This window comes from Elephantulus edwardii, unplaced genomic scaffold, assembly GCF_000299155.1.
Source record: "Elephantulus edwardii isolate Elephantulus edwardi_28Jun2011 unplaced genomic scaffold, EleEdw1.0 scaffold00062, whole genome shotgun sequence".
Taxonomy (NCBI): domain Eukaryota; kingdom Metazoa; phylum Chordata; class Mammalia; order Macroscelidea; family Macroscelididae; genus Elephantulus; species Elephantulus edwardii.
The window spans coordinates 10,061,282-10,083,423 of NW_006399812.1; the positions used below are offsets into that span (position 1 = coordinate 10,061,282).

The 22,142-nt window shown below is 43.4% G+C and overlaps 1 pseudogene; it reads right to left on the reverse strand.

Annotated features, from left to right (window-relative positions):
- Positions 1-265: 265 nt before the first annotated feature.
- Positions 266-12,853, reverse strand: LOC102872693 (annotated as a pseudogene).
- Positions 12,854-22,142: the final 9,289 nt, after the last annotated feature.

Sequence of the window (22,142 nt, forward strand, 5' to 3'; positions counted from 1 at the left end):
TGGAATTGACCCCTAGCTCATATGTTACCTATACGAACACTATAAAACTCTGTCCAGTCCTTCACCATTTTGCATATTGGCATTTTGCACCATTGCATATTGCAGTCTTGTGATCTATAGGGTGGGTTTTTTTTTTATTTTATAGGATGAATTATACATTCTAATATACAATTTTTTTAAATTCTTTAACATAGCAGTGAATACATCACATTTCCTTACCTGAGACAATATCATTTTCCTGTAATTCCCAGTGAGAGGCTGAAAATCATCTGTCTTTTGGGGGATTCGGTTTCCTACGCCATCTGTGATACTCGGTGAGGATACCAATGGTGCGTGATAGGTAGTAAAGAACATTTTGCTAAGCTGTTCTAACCACGGGTCCTTGCTCGATGGTTTCATCTTTTACTTCTAATCTGGTTTTCAGCACTTGATGAGGTGTTTCTTCACTATTACGAGCAGGATCGGGCCGAGGAATGGGTTTTGTGTGTTCATGTGGATTATCCAGAGAAGGATAGTAGCATACTCTTGTTCTGCCATCAGATGTCAAAGCAAGCTCAACCTTGCAATTATAGGTATTGGGCAGAGAAGAGTATGTAGATTTATGATGAACACAATATGAAACTCCAGTTTGAATTGGAAATAAATGTTGCAAGACCGTTCTGTTTGACACTGTCCATTTTACTGCTGCTACTGCTATGGGGACTTAAGATGATTAGCAGGTAGTGTAAAAAAGTGATTTTGAAGACAGACTGCTTTAAAATTTGCTTCCAGGAACACTTATTTTCATCCCTTGACAGCTTCTCATGGCGAACCCACCATCTTGTCTCTGTGATCTATAGGGTTTTAGTTAACTAATATTCAGAAGTCGATTGTCAGGCCTTTCTTCATTTTCTAGCCTTGTCTGGAAGCTCTGCTGAAACACATTAATTGTCAGAGCAATACACAAACTTCTGTTGACAAGTGGTGCCTGTGCGTGACGTGCATTGGCTAACAATCAAAGTGTGTTCCCCCACATAGAACTGTATACATAGGTGGTACGTGCAAAGGTAATACTACCACTGAGGCACCACTGCCTTCTTATGCTAATCCAAGGCTAAGAAGCAACTCTGCCATTCAGCTCAGACTTAAGGACAGTGTTTCCCATGTTTGACACGTACATACACACTTCCCACACCTGCAGATCCTACCTCTGAAAACAGGACCCAGACACTGGAGTGAACAGGTCTCCACAGGCAAACTTGAGGAAGAGGGACAGGATGAGAGTCCTCAGAGACCCAGGGACACCCCAGGAAAGATACACCTGGCATTAAAGATGAACTCATTATTTATGAATAAATTCCTTTGAACTGTGGGTTTGGAGAGAGTATTGAATATTCCACAGACTGGCAAAAGAACAAACAAATCTGTCTTGAAGGGAGTAAAGCCAGAGTGCTCCTTAGAGCACACTGTGAAGCTTCAGTGTCACACACTCGGGGCGTGTTGTTAGGAGGGGCTGTTCCTTAACAAGGGGCATCACGCTTGGAAAGGTGGAGGGTCAGTGAAAAAGAGGAAGATTCTCAACACGATGGACGCACACAGCATTTACCACATTGGGCCTGAGCAGGACAGCGATGATGAGAATGACACAAACCAGGGCAAGGATCAGATCACTTTGTTTATGGGGTCGCTATGAGTCATGCATTGTTGCCTTGATGGCATCTAACAACAGCAACATTGTCTGTCCATATGACCAACAAATCTTCTGGCATGGAGCTACACTGGAGCTCCTCTGTCAATCGGAGACCCTCACTACCTCACTCTGACCTCCCGTTCTCCCATGGGGCCTGCACTGAGGTCCTACCCTCAGTAACTGCAATGTGAGGGGTGTCAGAACAGTTTCTCACATGCCACCCTCATCACAAGCTTACCATAACTGGGTTATTAGAAAAGTTGGGATCTCCTCCCAACCCCAGCAGCACAGACAGGAACACCAGAAGGATTGAGAAGAAGGAATGAACGCTCTTGCTTCAATTGTAACCCCAAAGAGGATCAAGCCCTCAACCCCTAAATGGAGCTGAGATTACTTACACCATAAACTTGATCTCAGACCACTTTGATGAAGGGCACTAGGCCACTAGAGTTCCCTTTGATGACAGATAGAGTTTCCAAAATGGGGTTTAAATCTTCTATTAATCATTGTAGTTGTGCCATCAAGTGGGGATTGATTTACGGTGCACCCTCTAGTGTTGTTGTTGTTGTTGTGTGCTGTCAAGTCACCTGTGACCCTATGTACAACAGCCCTAAACCCTGCCCTATCTTGTGCCAATCTCACTGTCTCTCACACACCTAACACCATTACCCCAGTCACTGAATCAATCCACCTTATAGAGGGTCTTCCTCTCCTGCACTGTCCCTCCACCCTCCCAAGTATGACATCACTCTTCAAGGACTGGTCCCTCCTTGCAACATGTCCAAAGTATGTCAGACGAAGCTTCAGAATCCTTGCCTCCAAGGAGCAGCCTGGCTTCAGCATCTCCAGGACAAATCTGTTTATTCTCTTAGCAGTCCACGGTGTATTCAATAGTCTTCTCCAGCACCACAGCTCAATGGCATCAATTATCCTTCTATCCTCCCTAGTTATTGTCCAGCTCTCTCATGCATAGCAAGTGATTACAAAGACCATGGCCTGCATCAGGTGCACCTTAGTCTCCAGACTGACATCATTGCTCTTCTGTACTTTAGAAAGGTCTCTAACTGCAGACTTTCCCATCGCAATAGCTGGGGGAACTGAGCCTCCCCCACCACCAAAACAGGTACCCTGGCCCAGAAGTACGCATGCAGAACAAGGAGGAGCCTGCAAGGCTGGGAGGCTGAGCTCTGCATGAGAGAGAAGTTCAGGGGAGCAAGGAAGAGGCAGGTGTAAATAATCTGGGAGGAGATTGTCCATCTTTCTCCCACAGAGAAGCTGCAGAATTCAAGCCACATGCCTTTGGGTTGGCAGTGCAACTCCTTATCTCCAGGCCACCAGAGATCCCCTGATACAAATTGACTACAGATAAAGAAGGTAGTTACAGTCAATAAAAAGATTATAAGCAGAAGGAGTAAAACAAAATGTCTTTGGTCCTTCTAAAGAAAGTCTCAGTTGGGTGTTATTGCAAATGATTAACACACTACGTTACTAACCCAAAGGTTAAAGATTCCTCTCTATTCAGAGATGCCTAAGAATAAAGACTTACTGGTCTACTCCTGAAAAATAAGCCACTGAAGATCTATAGAGTCCAGCCTATACACAGCGTTATCATGATTTGGAATCAATTCCTTGTCATTGTTACTATTGTTGCTGTTAGGTGCCATGGAGTCTACGATAACGCATAGCAGCATTATGAACTATGGATCTGAACCTGGCCTGTCCTGCACTGTTCTCACATCTCTGATATGCTCAAGTCCACTGTTGCAGTCACTGTGTCAATCCATCCTATAGACAGTCTTCCTCTCTTTCTCTGACCCTCCACCTTTGCCAGCAAGGTGCTTTTTTCCTAAGGACTGGCTCCTCCTTTGAACATGCCCAATGTATGGGAGATGAAGTTTCATCATCCTTGCATCTAAGGAGCACGCTGGTTGCACTTTCTCTGAGAGAGATGTGGTTTATTAAAAAAAGAAGTCTATGGGATATTCAGTACTCTTCTCACAACATCATCAATTTTTCTTCTGTCATCCTTATTCATTGTCCAACTTTCTGATGTATAACAAGTGATTGGAAAGACTATGACTTGGATACGGGACATCTTCATCTTTAAACTGAGACCCTTGCCCCTTGCAGTTGTCCTTGACAGCAAATTTTCCCAATGCAATACATCTCTCGGTTTCTTGACTCCATAATACCTACCAAAACTCAACTTCATTGTGATTGAGTCAGAATGACTCATAGCTGAACTTCTAGTTTGTTTTCTCACCACTGGGCTAATTGGCAGCACCATGCTGGATGGAGAAGAGATTGAGGTTGTTAACAGTTACAGCTTGTTTGGCTCCACAGTCAACACTCTTGGCACCAGCAGTCAGGAAGTCAAAAGACAAATTGCACTGGGTAAATCTGCTGTCAGGGACCTTTACAGAGTACTGAGAAGCAACAATATCAGTCTAGAGACTAAGGTGTACACCTGATCCAGGCCATGCTCTTTGCCTTTACTTGCTATGCATCAGAGAGCTGGCCAATGACTAAGGATGACAGAAGAAGAAGAATTGATGCCTTTGAGTTGTGGTGCAGGAGAAGAGTTTTGAACATTGCACTGACCACCAATAAAACAAAACAGATCTGTCTTAGAGAGTGTGAAACCAAGTTTCTTTCTTCTTGAAGGCTAGGATTTAGAAGCTCATATACTTTGGCTAGGATTTTGAAGCTCATATACTTTGTCCAGGAGGGACAAATCCTTAGAGGACATCATTCTTGGAAGGGTGAAGAGACAGTGCAGGAGAGAAAGACCCCAGATGAGATGGATTGATACAGTAGCTAGGAAATGGGGGTAGGTATGTCAGAATCAATGAGACTTGCTCAGAACAAGGCAGACCTCAGAGTTATTGTTGCTATGAGTCACAGGCAACTCGATGGCAAATAACAACAACGTACATTACACAGGAGAAGATGGTCTATTGTCTTCCAAAGAGTGACTGGTGGATTCAAACCAACAGAGACCCCCACCTTTCACTTTGCAGTGCAAATCCCTAAGGACTATGCTGCCATACCAAACTCCCCTTTAAAAGAGAGAGACAAAAATAACCAAGCACAAGAAAGCAGGCTTCCGGTGATATCAACTTCCTGGACGTGGAATCAGTATTTTGTGTTCCTTGTCCTAATTTGGAAGGCTCAACAGAGGCCCTGACACCCAGGAAATGCTGAGGAAATAGTCACTAAATGAACAAATACGTAGAGGAAGAAAATGTCAGAATTTTCCATTTCCTTTTCTGCCACAAAATAAGAGATTACTTTCAATTATAAAGAAGACTTTTAAGTACACAGCTACACACACGAGGCTTTAACAATTCCATTTATGGAAGAATATTATGAAAATAACTGTGCCAGTAGTACAGGGATGTGGTGAATAGTAACGATGGAACGTGGTGACTAAAGTTGGAGAAGCTTCAGTCTAGTAAAAAACATTTCTCTATCTCTGATCGACTTCCTCTTGGAAAATCTGCTCAGAGTCAGGCAACGATGGTGGAAGAGTGAAGTCAGAGGGAGGGGGGTGAGCAGGACTTGCTGGAGAACCAAGCTGTTTCCAGGGAATGGAAAGAAAACAGACCCTTCCACCCAGTTCATTTTTAAATAATCCTGTTATCAATACAGAAATGACACCTGGCCAAGTAGCCAATGTTCTCGTGTGATGGGCTTTGTTATGTTCCGTGCCAGCCACACTCTTCTCTCTGATAAGATCATGAGACATGCTCTTAAATGTAGCCTTAATGCGTTTCCATATGACCCAGGCAGAGGGCCCACAGGAGTCAGGTTAGCCAGGCCAGGATGGAGGTGTATATCCAAGAACCCCTCAGGAGCCCAGACTGGACCCATCTGTACCTGGTGACATATGACATGGACAGAAAAACCCCACCGAGAGCTGAAGCAGACCAATCAGAGAGCAGGCTGGTAAAGGTTTAGGAGAAGAAAGACAGAGGAAGGGTGTAGGTGAAAGTTATATGGCTCCCGTTGTCACCCTGACCTGATCTGCCTGGAGCCATGCAGTTTATGAAAGTGATCAGGTTGGAGATGGATAATCTCTCCCCCTACTCCTGATACCTAATCCCAGACCCAGATGCCTACCCATCTTCCACCATCCAGATCAAACCTTTTGAATGCACGTGCTCTGGGGAACACCATGTGTTTGTGTCTTGTGATAAAAGAATGCAAATCTCTGATCTTGAGAGGACAGTGACACCTCTGTTCTCCTTGGAGCAGGAGGGGAAATATGTGGTCAGGGCAATCAGGAAGCCCTTCTGAATGAGAAGTGCAGGTAGGAATTAGTCTGGTGAGAAAAGGGTGGGGAGAACAGCATGTTTCTAGTGCCTGTCAATAAGCGACTTCAACCAGAGTCACAGGAGGTTCAAGTAATTCCCATAAAACTTCACTTGACAAAGGAAGACAGGTGGCCTAATGGTTCAGTGGTCTTGTAATAGACTGACGTGTGAGCTTTGGGAGGTCCTAGTGGAAATTGTCACAACTCTGTCAGTTGGCCACGGTGGCAGCTTGCATGTTGCTGTGACACTAGAAGCAAGGTGACTGATACTTCAAACACCAGGATGATCATCCATGGTGGACAAGTGTCAGCAAAGTTCCCAGAATAGAATAAACTAAGAAGCAGGACTGGCCCTCCACTTCTGAAATAATAGAACCTCAAAAACCCTACAGATATCAGAAGACTGTTATTGGATATAGTGGCAGAAGATGACTCCCTCAGATTGGAAGACACTCAGAATGTGACTTGGGAAGAATTGCCTCCTCAAAGTTAGTCCTCTGTAAATGATGTCATTGGAATACAGCTTTACCCCAGTCAAGGATCATCATTTGCTCATGCAGCAAGACTCAAAATGAGGATAAACAAGTTCAATCATTTATTAACAGAACAAGAAATCTAGGAAAACTGGAGGTGACAAAAAGCACACATAAGGATTGACCTCTCAAGCACCAGTGAGTTGAAATTGCCTGGTGTTGGTCATTTTGAATCAGACAATCACATGTCATACTATGCCAGAAATGAAAAATTGAAGAATAATGGTGTTGTATTCATAATCAACAAGAGCATTTCCAGATCAACCCGGAAGTACAATGCTGTGAGTGACAGACTACTAGCCGTACACAGACAAGGAAGTCTTGTGAACACAACTAGTATTCAATGTACGCACCAACCACTAACGCCAAAGATTAAACCATTGAGCTTTTCTACCGACTTTTGCAGCCTGAAATTGATTTAGTATGGGGTCAACACGCATTAATAATAATTGGTGACTAGAAAAGAAAAGCTGGAATCAAAGACAAAGGACTGGTAGTTGGGGAAAATGCGGCTATGGTGACAGAAGTGAGTCTGGAGGTAAATAATAGAACTGTGTACAGTCAATGATCTCTTCATTAAAAATACTGTTTTTAAAAAGCACAAAAGGTGACTACACACTAGACTTCACCTGATGGAATACATTGGAATCTCTCTGATTACATCTGAGGAAAGAAAGAGTGGAGAAACTCAGTATTAGCCGTCAGAGCAGGGCCGGGAGCTGACGGCAGAAAAGACCATCAATTGCTCATATGTAAGTTCAGACTGAAGGTAAAAAAAAAAATTATAACAGGTCCAAAAAATGAAATTATGATCTTGAATGTATCCCAACTTAATTTAAAAATCATCTTTAGAATAGATTTTATGCAGAGAACACTAATGACCATAGAGCAGATGAATTGTGGAATGATGTCAAAGACATCATCCATGAAAAAAGAAAAAGGGCATTACAAAGACAGGCAAGAAAGAAAAGACCAGAATTGATGTCAGAAGGGACTCTGAAATTTGCACTCAGATGAAAATGAGCCAAAACAAGGGGAAGAAATATTGAGGTAAGAGAGCTGAACAGGAGATTTCAAATGGCAGTTCAAGAAGCCAAAGTAAAGTATTATAATGAAATATGCAAGGAGTTTGGACTTAGAAAACCAAAAGGGAAAAACACACTTGACATTTCTCAAATGGAAAGAGTTGAATAACAAGTTCAAACCTTGAAACACTGAAGGATTCTTTGGACAAAATGTTGCATGATATAAGAAGTGTCCTAAGAAGATGGAAGGAATACACAGAGTCACAGTACCAAAAAGAAATGGTTGACATTGAACCATTTCAGAAAGGGAGCTCTGGCGGCCTAGTGGCAAGAAGCTGTGCTACAATCCCAAAAGCACACAGTTCGAGGCCACCAGATGCTCTGCTGGAGAAGGAAGGGCAATATCCTACTGTGCCAGCTGGATCCGATACGACGGTACACACAGGAAGTAAATATTGCTCAAGAACCAATAGTACTGATGGAAGAAGTCCAAACTGCACTGAATGCATTGGCAAAAAAATAAGACCCCAAGAACTGATGAGATACCAGTTGAGATGTTTCAGAAAACAGGTGCAACCCTGGATGTGCTTACTGGGTTCTCCCAACAAATATGGCAAATAGAAATTCATATTTGTTCCCATTCCAAAAGATGGTGATCTAACAGAGGGTGGAAATTATCAAGAAATATCATTAATATTATATAAAAATAAAATCTTCCTGAAAGATTAAAAAAAAATTACTGTAACAGTGCAGGGAATTTCTAGAAATTCAAGCTGTCTTCCAAAGGGGTCCTTAAGGAATATTGCCACTGATGTCAGATGGATCTCGGCTGAAAGCAGAAAATAACACAAATGTGTTTATTTGTGTTTTCTTGATTATGCAAAGGTACTTTGACTGTTTGGGTCACAACAAATTATGAGAAGAATGGGAATCTCAAGACACTTAATTGTGATCATGTGAAACCTAGACATTGACCAAGAAGCTGTTGTTTAAACAGAACAAGGGAACACTGCATGGTTTAAAATCAGGAAAGGAGTGCATCAGGGTTGAATCCTTTCTCCATACCTATTCAATAGGTATGGCCAAATCCTTAAAGAAGCTGGATTATATTAAGAAGAATATGTCATCAGGATTGGAACACTCAACAACAACTTACATTATGCTGATGGCATAACTTGCTTACAGACACTGAAGAATCCCCTTACTGAAGAAATCAAAGACTACAGACTTTAATATGGGTTACATATCAAAATCAAGTGAACCAAAATCCTCACCACTGCACCAATAGGCAGCATCATGATAGACGGAGAGGAGATTGAAGTTGTCAATGATTTCATTTTGCTTGAATTCACATTCTGTATCCAAAGTAGTAGCAGTAAAGAAACAAACGATGTTACTTTCAGGAAATCTGCTGTCAAAGACCTGTGCAAAGTTGTAAAGAACAAGAATGTCGATTTAAAGACTATCATGTACCTGATCCAACTCTTGGCATTTTTAATTGCTTCCTGTGTTTCTGAAAGTTGGACAGTAAATAACAAAGACTATAGAAGTATTGATGTCTTTAAATCTTGGTGTTGGTGAAGAGTATTGAGGGCCCCATGGACTTCCAAAAAACTTGTCTTAAAGGATGTGCAACCACGGTGCTCTTTAGAAGCAAGGATGATGAAAATTCAACTCAAATACTTTGGCCATATTTTCAGGAGGATCTGGTCCTTAGACAAAGACATCATGATGGGAAAGATCAGCAAAAGAGAAGCCCTCAATGAAATGGATTGACGCCGTGGTTACCACAGTAACCCTGAGCATGGCAGAGATTGTGATGATGGTGGCAGACAAGGCTAGGTTCAGATCTGTTACTCGTAAGGCAGCTCTGAGTTGTAATTGTCTCAACTGCACCAGCAGCAGTGGAAGTTGTGGTGAAGTGGGAAGATGTGTCTTGTCACATGATATGCATCTATTCCCATCTGCCCTTTACTGGTTTAGGGATCCGAGACTGAACGGGCAGGCGGATGGGAAAGCTCAACACTGAACATTTCTGAGTGGCACATAAACACAAGCAGATAGTAAGCATGATGCCAGCTGACCTCCTGCCCTCAGCAGGGCTGAGGACAAAATGAGGACATGTAGCTGGGGGAGGTATCCGTGCAATGATCTAACAAGACTTCCAGGCCCACCCACCCCACCATGAAAAAACGAATAAACAAACCAGCCCACCGCACAAGCATTGTGCCAATTTTAACTCACTGTGACCCTGAACTGGGTGTCCATGGCTATAAATCTTAACATAGAAGACTGCTCACCTTTCTCCCATGCAGCAACTGGTATTTCAAACTTCTGACAGTTCCATTCACTGTGCAACACGTTCCACAACATTGGCACCCCGCCACAGCACACCATGTTGTTAAGGCTCAGGATTCCTTCATTCTAGAATTCCCCAGTCCACCCAAACAGCTACCATACTGCCTAGCACTCTCATTATTGCCCTTATTCAATGAGGAGTCAGCTTAACTACTGGTGAGCTCGTGGGTAACAGAAAAAAGCTTCTCCCAGTTCTTCTCCTTCTCTGTCATCATCAATATGTTTGAGTCCATTGTTCTATCGTGTTGTTCATCTCACTGAGGGTTTTCTCTGTTTGCATAGATCCTTTATTTGACCAAAGGTGATGTCTATTCTAGCAAGTCATCTTTCCTGGTGGTATATCCAAAGTAAATGGCTTTCAATCTCACCATCCACACTTCCAAGAAACGTTTTTAATTGTATTTCTCTTAAGACTAATGTATTAATTCTTCTGGCAGTCCACAGTCCTGGCACATCTCAATCTATCTATCTATCTATCTCTCTCTCTATCCATCTCATCTATCTATCTATCTATCTATCTATCTATCTATCTATCTATCTATCATCTATCTATCTAATCTCTCTCCCCCCCCCGTCTCCCCCTCCCCCCACCTCTTCCCCTTTTTACTGCTAAGTCATAATTGACTCTCCGTAGGTTTCCAACTCTGTAAATCACATGGAAGGAGACTAGTCGTATTTCCCCTGTGAAATATCCAGTCGATTGAAACTGCCAGAGAGGTATGGCCTTTGGATTAGCAGTGCAACTCTACAGACTATGCTACTAGAGCTCCCTATTCTAGCACATAGTAGGTGCTTTGTGCTGTTGTTATATACCATTGGGTCAGAACTGATTCATTGCTGACCCTCTGGTGGTTTTTTTTAGAAACTGTAAATAGCAGAAGAGGTTTCCCATTTTACTCCTGTGGAGCAGCTGCTGGATTTGAACCTCTCTCCTTTAGAGTGGCAGCACAACGCCTTACAACTAAGCTGCCAGAGCTCCCTGTTGTCGTTATGGCTGTTGCGTCACTTGTGACTCATAGCGACCCTGTGTACAACAGCTCTGAACCCTGCTCTATCTTGAGCCAACTTCATTGTCTCTGACACACCTGCTCCCACTACCCCAGTCACTGAGTCAATCCTTCTCATCCATTGTTTTCCTCTTTTGCACTGTCCCTCCACCATCCCAAGCATGACGTCCCTCTCCAAGGACTGGTCTCTCCTTTCAAAGTGTCCAAAGCATATCAGACAGAGCTTCAGAGTCCTTGTCTCCAAGGAGCAGCCTGGTTTCATCCTCTCTAGGATGAACCTGTTTGTTCTTCTAGCTTTCCATGGTATGCTCAATATTCTTCTCCAAAACTCCCTAGTAAGTGTTTGCTTAATATACATAAAATAATTTATCTTAATAATTTTTTACCTCCAGTCAAACTGCCTATTTCACCTTTGAATATGAATTAAAAAAACTATTTAACTGATTTAAATTCCTTTTTTTGCATGAACTTTTGCCCAAAACCAATGTGTCTTAGTAGACACATTGTGTCCAGTCTTCCTACTGGGTTACATCTTTAAAACACGCATGTGCACATGCGTACACACACACACACACACACACACACACACACACACACACACACACTTGCTTAGATGGGCCATGATTTTCATTGTTTTGGAAGTGAAGATGTAATGTGGTCTTTATATAAAGATTCCCCCTGATCTGACAAGTTATAAGATTAAAAATGGGATGCAACACTCTAACCCTGTTAACATTGCTGACCCAGCAAAAGGTGAGTTTCCCTGGGATGTGGCCTGCAGTGTTATTTCTCTTACAAGAGATAAAAGGAGACAAAAACAAGCAGGGTAAGGGGGACTCAGTGCCACCAATACCCAGGAGAAAAGCATGTCCCTGGGACTTGGATTCATGTGCTGGGAAACCCCTAGAACCAGGAGGCAGCGAATATCTGCCCCAAAAGTATCCTGACTTCAGACTCGTAGCCTCCTAAACTGTGAGAGATTGCATGTCTGTTCATTAAAGTCATCCATCTGTGAAATTTCTCTTCTAGCAGCACTAGATAACCAATAGAGGGCTTTAGCAAATGACAGGCACGACATTGAGAGGAAATATTTCAGGAACTCAGAAGTTAAATTCTTGTACCTGCATCTTTAAGAGTTTGCTAAGCCTGGCTCCCTGTCATAAAATCCAAATAATCTGGTAGAAATACAATATATTTTCACTCTTAATAGACATAAAGTGTGGTTGTTACTTACTATCGAATCAGAACTAACTCTGGGAGGGTTTTCAGGGGCAGCTGATCACAGGAGAGGAGACTGTCCATCTTTCTCTCCTGGAGCAGCTGGTGGATTCAAACCACATCCCTTTGGGTTGGCAAAGCAATTCCTTATCACTAAGCCACCAGAGCTCCCTACTAAACATGAGCAGGTTGTCTGAATTAAGACGTGTCTTTTACTTCTACTAATAGATTATGTTACTAGAAAGCCTGAGGGTTGAATTTTAAATGTTTATTCTTCCTGCTCTTTGGTACAGAATCCTGGGTCTAAACCTGAGCAGAGAGAGAACATAGCCCAAACTTCTGAATGAAATTGCTCCTGGAACCCTTCAGACATCCCTTTGTCTCGGTCAAGGGCCTGCAAGGCCACCTCCTTCTGAATCATGGATCTGGTTGAGCAGTAAGAGCCTCTGTCTTCAGCCTCAGAGAGATGCCAAGTAGGATGAATGCAAACTTTGCCAAGAGAAGGTCTTGGGAAAGTCAAACGCCATCATTATTAATTCCCTGCTGTTCAGCTGGGATGGAAGCCACTGGTAAACCAATGGAAAAGGCTCAATTCCAAATAAATAAACACACATCCTGTGGGCAGATGTCACACCAGCTCCGACTGTTAACTGATGGTCCCTCGCTGAGGCGGTGGCCCAGCATGGGGAGGCGAGGTGGTGCTGGCAGCCCCACGCCTTCCACCTCATCGCGACGAGCAGCCTGGAACCTTGGCCACATTTTAAAATCCATCTCTCTGATCCTACGCCGACAGCTTAATGAAGCAATATTTATGGAACTGATACCACTGGGGAGACAGCTTCTCCTTTTCTCCATCTTCTATTTTTAATATTTGATCTGGCAAACGTATTATTAAAGGAATATTTCAAATCTGATTACTCTTCTGTTTGACTGTGTGTGTTATTCATGCATGCTGGGTGCCAGGGGAAATTATACCGACCAGTCTGGGAGTTTTATTATGTCATTCCTTCAAACAGCCCTTTTCTCCCAGTGTAATTACCATTCACATGTGAGGCGGTGGTTTTCCATTTCTTTCTGGCCACCAAGCCTTAACTACAGCAGCCCTTCCTTTACTCCTGGTCTGATTCTAGGACCATCCCTTACTTTCATACTAGGGTTCAGGAATATTCTTTTCAAAAAGTGGCCTTGTTGTTGTTATGTGCTTTTGGGTCACTTAAAAATCATAGGTATCCTATGTATAACAACTCTGGAACCTGCTCTATCTTGAACCAATTTCATTGTCTCTGACACACCTACACCCATTACCCCAGTCACTCAGCCAATCCGTCTCATTCAGGGCTCTGGGTATCTGCAATGTCACTTTGTCATTGTCTCATTTATCTCCTAGTTGTTTCCCAAGACCCAATGTCCCTCTTCTCCCAGCCATCTGCAAGTCTGTTGGACTGTAGTGGACCATGTGCCGCCATGATACCAGAAGCTCTGCCACCAATATTTCAAATACCAACAGGGTCACCCATAGTGACTGAATTTCAGCCAGACTTCCAGACTAAGAAAAGCTAGGAACAAAGGCCTGATGATGTACTCCAGAAAAAAATGTTAGTTCATGAAAAGCCTATAGATTATAATGGAGTTTTGTATGATTTTGTGCTGGGAGATGAATCCACTAGACTAGAAGACACTCATGTATCCAGTGCCAGCAACAATGGACTCAAGCTTTCTGAAGATGGCACAGGACTGAACAATGTTTGTTCTATTATATCCAGGAACCCATAAGTTGTATAAAAAGTGCTGCCTTCTTTTTGGACTTTGGAGCACCTGATATTTACCAAAGGTTACCTCAGCTTCAACTGCAACAAAAATCAATGCAGTTCTATCATTTCTCCACTTATATATGTGTTCTTGTTCTTTTATTTATACATTGACAGAGCATAATGGTTAAGACTCAGTTGCTAAGTGAAAAAAGTAGGTAGTTCAAATCTACCCAGCTGCCTTGTAGGAGCAGGATCTGATTATATGTTCTGTAAAGGTTCCACCAACCAACAAGCGAGAGAAGTTGTCCAACAGGAAGGTCACTACATGCTCCAGATGGATGACGTTAGGGTGGTGGATGCCACCATGCATGGGAACGCTGCCCGCTTCATTAACCACTCGTGTGAGCCCAATTGCTTCTCCCGGGTTGGCCAGGTGGAGGGCCAGAAGCACATTGTCATCTTTGCTCTGCACCACATCCTGCATGGTGAGGAGCTCACCTACGACTACAAGTTCCCCATCAAGGATGCCAACAACAAGCTGCCCTGCAATTGTGGCGCCAAGCGCTGCCGTCGCTTCCTTAACTTCAGCTCTGGGGGGCCCCTTCCTCTGCCATCTTCTCCCTAGCCTGGGGTGGGGCTCTCCCAGAGCATCTCACCCCCACAAAGGCATTCAGGGTGGATGTGGGCCTATGGCTGACAAGGGCTCTGCCTTCACCCTTCCAGCCCACCTAGCAATTGCTCCTTTCCTGTGCTGGCGGCCCAGGATGTAGATGTTGTACAAAAGTTTCTAAATCCTTTCTTTTCTGTGCTCTTTTTTATTTAAGAGGTGGTGGTCTCAGGTGAGAATCCCTTCATAACAAAGTCTGTCAGTGTTTGGAGTGGGAGGCAAGATTATAACAAAAAAATTGTATGGACAGTTCTGCTGTGTCACATATTGTTACGAATCAGAATTGACTAGACAGCCCCTGACAACAGCACTTAAAGGTCTGTACAAACTTTGTGGCCAAACCCAGCTTGATGTCTGGTTGGTCTGTTTGTTTTGTATTGTTTTTAAATAAAGTTTTATTGGAATACTGCCATGCTCATTTATTTATGTATTATCTGTGGCTGCTTTGACATTATCAACTCAATAACAACCAACAACAAAACCACTATTTCCCTCATAAAGCTTACACAGGAAGGTGAACAGAAACAAGTATGCCCTGACATGACATCTCCTTGGCTGTGAAGCTACCTTCGTCTTAGCCATAAGTGCAGCATTCTTGGGACTGCAGCTGTCCTATCTCTCTGCTTCTCCCTTCACACAAGCGAGTGCCATCTTGAGTGTCTTGAACCTCCTGATAAATGCCTCTGCCTCAAGTTGGACCACTGGTAGAGGGAATCTTTGAGCCTCAGAACAAGGAGTGATCACCAGTGCAAGCATAATGTCACATGGCAACACTGCACCAGCCTGGATCTCTTCAGCAGAAGGGCAGGCTTTGGCCACAATGTCATAGTTGCTGTGAAGTTGGTGACACAACAACTTATCACAGGGTTTGGCATTCACCATGAAGACGGGGCTGAGAAGGTAGGAAGAAGTTATAGCAGTGAGTGGGTCTGAAGTCGTGCTTGGTTTCCTGCCCACTCAGGAGGTACTGAGATCCACCAGAGTATGGATGGTTCCTCAAGAGGCAACGCCACCTCCAAGCAGCACTGCCCCCTAATGGAGGTGCTCTCTATAGGTCAACAAACACCAGCTCTCTCAAGCTCTGTTACCATGATTTTTTGCCAATTAGATACTACCTGTGTTATTATTTAAATCAATGGTCGACATTTTTTTATCCTGTAAAGAGCCAGATAGTAAAATCTGGAAAATCTGAACCTATGAAGGTAAAAGTCTATTGTTGTTGTTGTTGTTATGTGCCGTTGAGTCACAGGCGACTCATAACGACCCTATGAACGAAAGTCCTGGACACCTCCTGTATAACTTTCGTCCTTTCTGCAGGTTCATAGTGTTTCCCGAGGCAAGCTATTGTGGAAGTGGATTTCACTCCTGCTTCCAAGCTTCTTTTAATCGGGGAGCTTCACCAAACACTGCCCACCATGGGTAACCATTCTCCCATTTGACTCATCAGTGTCATAGTGTTCAGCCTCACAGCGACCACAGGTTACCTCAGTACAGCAAGTGGACAGACCAGAGTTACAGGACCTAGAAGAATGTTAAAATATAAAATATTTTCTACAGATAGGGTTGTTGTTGTAAGGTACCATCAAGTTGACTACAACTCACAATGGTCCTATGAACAACAGATCTGAGCCTTGCCCTGTCCAGAACCATCCTTATGATTTCTGTCCTGGCCAAGCATATTGTGGACATCCTATGTCAATAAAACTTGTGAGACCCCAAGAAACAAGAAACTGTTAAGTTTTGACTCTCACAGATTTCTCCGTATTTAGTCTTTGTGCATCTTATAACCTCTGTCACAGTATTCAACTCCAGCAACAAAGCAGCCACAGATAATATATAAAAGAATGAGCATGGCTGTGTCCCAATAAAACTTTATGTTAAAACAATACAAAACAAGAAAGCAAACAAACAAACAAAGGGGGGGGCCACAAATAAAAACAGGCAGCAAGCTGGATCTGATTCACAGACCTTAAAATGCTGTCGTCGTTTCTGACTTCTAACAATTTGTGACAGAGCAGAACTGCACTACAGGGTTTACTGGTATAATCTTTACAGAAACATATCAACGGGTCTTTCTTCCACAGAGCAGCTGGATAGGTTTGAACTACTAACCTTTCTTTTAACAGTTGAATCCTTAACCATTAAGCCCTGTCAACATAGAAAAAAATAACAAGAACTCCTGTAAAAGGAGAAACAGTAAAGTTTTATTATTGAATTTTGCTGCAGAGGACGCTAAGGTAACCCTTGGTAAAATACCAAGTGCTCCAAAGTGCAAAAAAACCGGGATAGCAATTTTTATATGAGAGGACCAGGGGTTACGTACGAGTCAGGAAGGTCGGGGATTACATGTGAGTCATAGTTACAGTTCTCATAACAGCACAGACTTTCTGCTCCAGCAATTTCTCTGAGTCACAGCCTCATTAAAACGTTTGTTGTGGGAACATTTTCACCAATTGCTTCCAGATTCTTCTTATCACGTATTTAACCATAAACAAGAACTTTGCCTACTAGTACTCTTCCTGAGAACAATTTCCCGTAGCCTTAATTTAGTACAAACACACACTTGTTCATTCGAAGGGGTGATGCACTCTTCTGATTCAGCTGCTTCACCAGCCACGAGCCTTGGTTTCAAGGCGCTTTCACAGACTATCTTTTCCTTAAACTATGCTCATCAAAAAAATTCAAATGCTTCTGCTCCATCCTAAAATTCGTCTCATTCCTTTAAAATTAGAAGCTTAATTGTTGAGTATAGATTGTTCATGTCCCACCTTCAATCACTTAGGAAAATTCAGTCAGGTGATCATGAGAGTAGAATGCAAATCCCCCAACAGCCTTGGAAAATCATGCCCAGTTTTGTCTGGTATGAAAGTGAAGCCTACAGAGCAAACCATGGTCCCTCAACTGGGAGTTTAGTGTATCAATAGCTGCAGCCCTGGCTGGCTGTCCCAGCCCCAGTTCTGCAGGACTTTTCCCCCCCAACTCAGTGGTGTCCAGATAATATCGGCCTTTTTCTCTTCTCTTTGGATAGAGCGTGTACAAAGTGCCAGATCATGATGACCCTCATGGAGTGTATTTCTAATAAAGGCAGCCTAAGATAAGGTGGAGAATCAGCATAAGAGAAGAAGACCCTCCGGGAGATGGATTGACACAGTAACTGTAACAATGGGCTCAAATATAGCAGAGATAATGAGGATGGCACAGGACAGGGCAGGGTTCAGAGCCATTGTTTATAGAGTCTCTATCAGTTACAGGGGACTTGAGAGCACACAACAATAACAGTAAGATAAACACAGAGCCCAGGTGGGCAATGCTTACATTCTCAGCTGCTAACCCAAAGATGGTAATTCAAACCCACCCACTAGCTCTCGCTGTGTGCAAAAACAACAACAACAAAAAACCCCAAAAAGCCCTGACAATCTGCTCCCATGAAGACAAACAAAAAAAATGGACTGTCTTTGAATTATACCAACTTAAAGATTAGAAACCAGATTTCAGTGTAAAGTCTACAGCATAGAAAATCCTGCGGGGCTGTCCTATTGAAGTCTAAATCAGTTCATCACTTTGACACATCACTACAATATGAAAAAAAATGAACAACTAAATGGAAATATAATTGTAGATAACACAAATTACACCTCTTATTGACTTGATTAGGTTTCAAAGAGCAGGTTGTTATATGAAAATCAGCATTATACAAAAGCAAAGGGTAACTATATCAGGCCATAAAATGGAGAATAACTACATCTCTACATAATTGCCAAATTACATCATTACATAGCTGCCAAATCACTAAGAATCATAACACAGACACAGAACTTTAACCAACACAGAAAGTATCATTGTTGCTTTGCACCTTAGTGTTTTATTACTGCCAGACATGCATTGTTAGGGAGTGGAATATTCAGATAATAGAGTTTTTACTTGTTGTTGTTGTTATGTGCCGTCACGTCACTTGGACTCATACTGTAGTTAATATGAAATGATGGATAACAAGATAGACAATGTAAATGAGCAGAAGGTTTAAAGAAAACTTGTTGATGGCAAAAAGTTCTTTCAGATAAGGTGGTCAAGGAGGACCTCTCTGAGAAGGTGTTGCTGGGTCACCATGTCAAGATGAAGAAGAAGGAGTCATGCAAAAAAGCAAGTCAGAACATTGCAGGCAGAAGACGTAGATGCAAAAGAAAGCAGGCTTCAAGATCCAGATGCAAACAGAGCCAGCAGAGCAATGCAGTAAGAGAAGAGGAAGGGGGGTCTGGGAATGCAGTTCCCCAGGGGACAGCTGCGATGCCAGGCCTACATGCCAGCACCCAATCTCCCCAGTGCTCTCCCCTAGTCTCATCAGAAGGTGCCCCTGGGCTCTCAAAACGGCAAGTCCGAAGCTCTCTCTTTCTCCTTCTTATGCATTCATGCCACGGTTGCTTTAAATTCTCAAAATCAAAGTAAAGTTGTATGAAATTAGGAACATCAAACATAAGCTAACTGGATATAGTCCCCCTCTGACCAACCCAAGCCAACCCGTCGCCTAATGAAATCTTCGGCAGGAACTGACGTCTCTTTTTGCAAAGAGTCTGACTTAACAGTGTTACCACTGAGTGCAATTTCCACAGACTTGCAGCACCACTGATAGTTTTGATTTCCCAACAGCTGCCCTTATGCAGAAATGAAATGCAAAACGGACAGTGCACGGAAACAGATGTTCTTGGAAATCCAATTAATTCCAAAGAGTTTAGGAAGGTCTGGAAGCTGGCTTCTCAGCACATTTGCGAGCCGAGCTGTTTCAAGGTTCCCTGGGTGTGTTGATATGCAGCTTTAGCGCACTGATATCATTCTCTCGGTTCTAACCCACAAAGCCAAATGCTGCAGAGCCAATGCCAGCACATTGCATCTCCAAAAAGGCAGCTGAGGCCTCCCAGAAATATTCCAATAGCATCTGACAGTTAAACAGAGAGCTGCTCACGGAAGCCAGGCTCACTGGCAAGAGCCCTGTAAGACCACTGTGGAGAGGAAAGTGTGATGGGGGCGGGGGGGGGTGGAGACAGGCACTGCCACCAAGTTGATTCTGTCACACAGCAACCTTCCATCAGGGTTTCGAGGCCAGAATCTTCGTGGGAGGAGATTTCTCATCTTTCTCCAGTCGAGCGCCCACTGGATTTCCCATTGCTCATTCCATGTGCAGCCCAGCACATGCTATAGCTCTAGGCTCCTTTGTATCATCCTTAGCAAATGGATGGGCGTGTTGTCAAGAGAGATTATTCCTTAGAGAGGGATATCATCCTTGGGAAGGTGGAGGAGCAGTAAAAGAGAGGAAGACCCTTAACCAGGTGGGTTGACAGAGTGACTGCAGGAACAGGCTCTGAGTGTGTCAGACATTGTGAGGATGGCACAGGATAGGATAGAGTTGTTAGATTGATCAGTTGTTCATAAGTTCGCTACAGGTCCTTGGAGAAGGACATCATGCTTGGAAGGATGAAGAGACGGCACAAGAAAGGGCAGACCCTGGGTAAGACGGACTGACACAAACGGGGTAGTGTGGATAGGTGTATCAGAGTCAGTGAGACTGGCTCAGGACACGGTAGGCTGCAGAGCTGTTGTATATGGGGTTGCTACAAGATTTAGGCAACTCAATGGCACAAAACAACAACAAACATGAGTTGTAATAGATGCCATAGCACCTAACAACAACAACAACAGGCAAATGGCTCTCTGTTAGTTTAGCGCAGTTCAGATCCACCAATTGTTCCACAGGAGAAAGATTTAGAGCCCAATAGAGGGTTGTAAGGACTCAGATTAAGCTTGACTATAGTTAATTTTTCCTTTGTACTCCCATGCTTGAAAACTCAACCTCCTTTGCCATCTCTGTGATCTAAATGTTGTACATAGGGTTTTCAGAGGCCTGCTATTTCAGAAGTGGATGGCCAATCCTTCTTCCTAGTCTGTCTTAATGTGAATGTTCAGATTAAGAGAAGTATTAGACAGACCAGCAAGTTAAAGGTATATCCCTTCTTGCGGAGTTAACTTTAGTGTCAGTGTTGTCCCTGCCTTTCTCACATGCATCTTTATGCACTTATTTCCTGCTTCACCATCCCACAGGATATCCATCCACTTCTACCCCCTCCCTTCACATCTATCTCCCTTTCACCAGCCCTCCATCTAATAACTTATATATGAAGCTTCCATGGCTTCTGTGATTTCAAACACATCAGCTGATGGTAGTTCCTTATGTTGGGATCAGTGTCTCTGAAATATAGTCGCAATATTTATCGGTCAAAGGTGATGCATCCTGTGGAATTGCTATGTAGATAGGTATTTGACTGTGTAGATCATAACAAACTGTGGCTGACTCTGAGAAGAATGGGAATCCCAGAACACTTGATTGTTCTAATGCGAAACTTATACTTGGACCAGGAGGCAGTCGTCAGAACAGAGCAAGGGAACACTGCATGGTTCAAAATTGGGAAGGGCGTACGCCAGGGAAGCATCCTATCTCCATACCTCTTCAACCTATATGCAGAACAGATTATCCGGGAGGCTGGGCTCTATGAGGAGAAATGTGGGGTCAGGATTGGTGGATGATTTATCAGCAATCTGCATTATGCGGATGACACAACCCTGCTTGCTGAAACTGAGGAGGACCTGAAGCACCTGCTGCAGAGTGTCAAGGACTGCAGCCTGCAATATGGATTGAGGCTCAATGTCAAGAAGACAAAGATTCTCACCACTGGACCAATCGGCAGCATCAGGATGGATGGTGAAGAGATTGAGATTGTACACAGCTTTAGTTTGCTTGGCTCCATAGTCAACAGTCTTAGCATCAGCAGCCAGGAAATTAAAAGGCGCATTGCCATGGGAAAGTCTGCTGTTAGGGACCTCTCCAAAGTGCTGAAGAGCAGTGGTGTCTCTCTGGAGACTAAGGTACATCTGATACAGGCCATAGTCTTCGCAATCACCTGTTATGTATCAGAGAGTTGGACAATGACCAAGGAGGATAGAAGGAGAACTGATGCCTTTGAGCTGTGGTGCTGGAGAAGAGTACTGAGAATACCATGGACTGCTAGGAAAACAAATAGATTTGTCCTGGAGAGGGTTAAACCGGGTGGCTCCTTGGAGGCAAGGATTCTGAGGCTCCGTCTAACTTACTTTGGACATGTAGTGAGGAGAGACCGGTCCTTGGAGAGGGACATCATGCTTGGGAGGGTGGAGGGACAGCGCAGGAAGGGAAGGCCCTCTATGAGGTGGATTGATTCAGTGACTGGGATAATTGGGATGGGAGTGTCAGAGACAGTGCGATTGGCACAGGACAGAGCGGAGTTTAGGGCTGTTGTACATAGGGTCGCTATGAGTCGCAGGCGACTCGACGGCACATAACAACAACAACAACAACATAGTTAATTTGGGTTTTGATTCACTTCCCAAGGAATTCTTTTGCCCCAAATTGGCCCACTTTAAAATGGAATTGTCAGCAGGTTGTTTGAAGATCAAACCTGATGCTAGAGGTATCTTAGTCTTATGGACCAAATTGTGTCTCTCAAAAAACAGTATTGGAATTCTGTTCCTTTACCTATGGATGCAATTCTCTTGGGGAAGAGTTTGCTTTGTTAT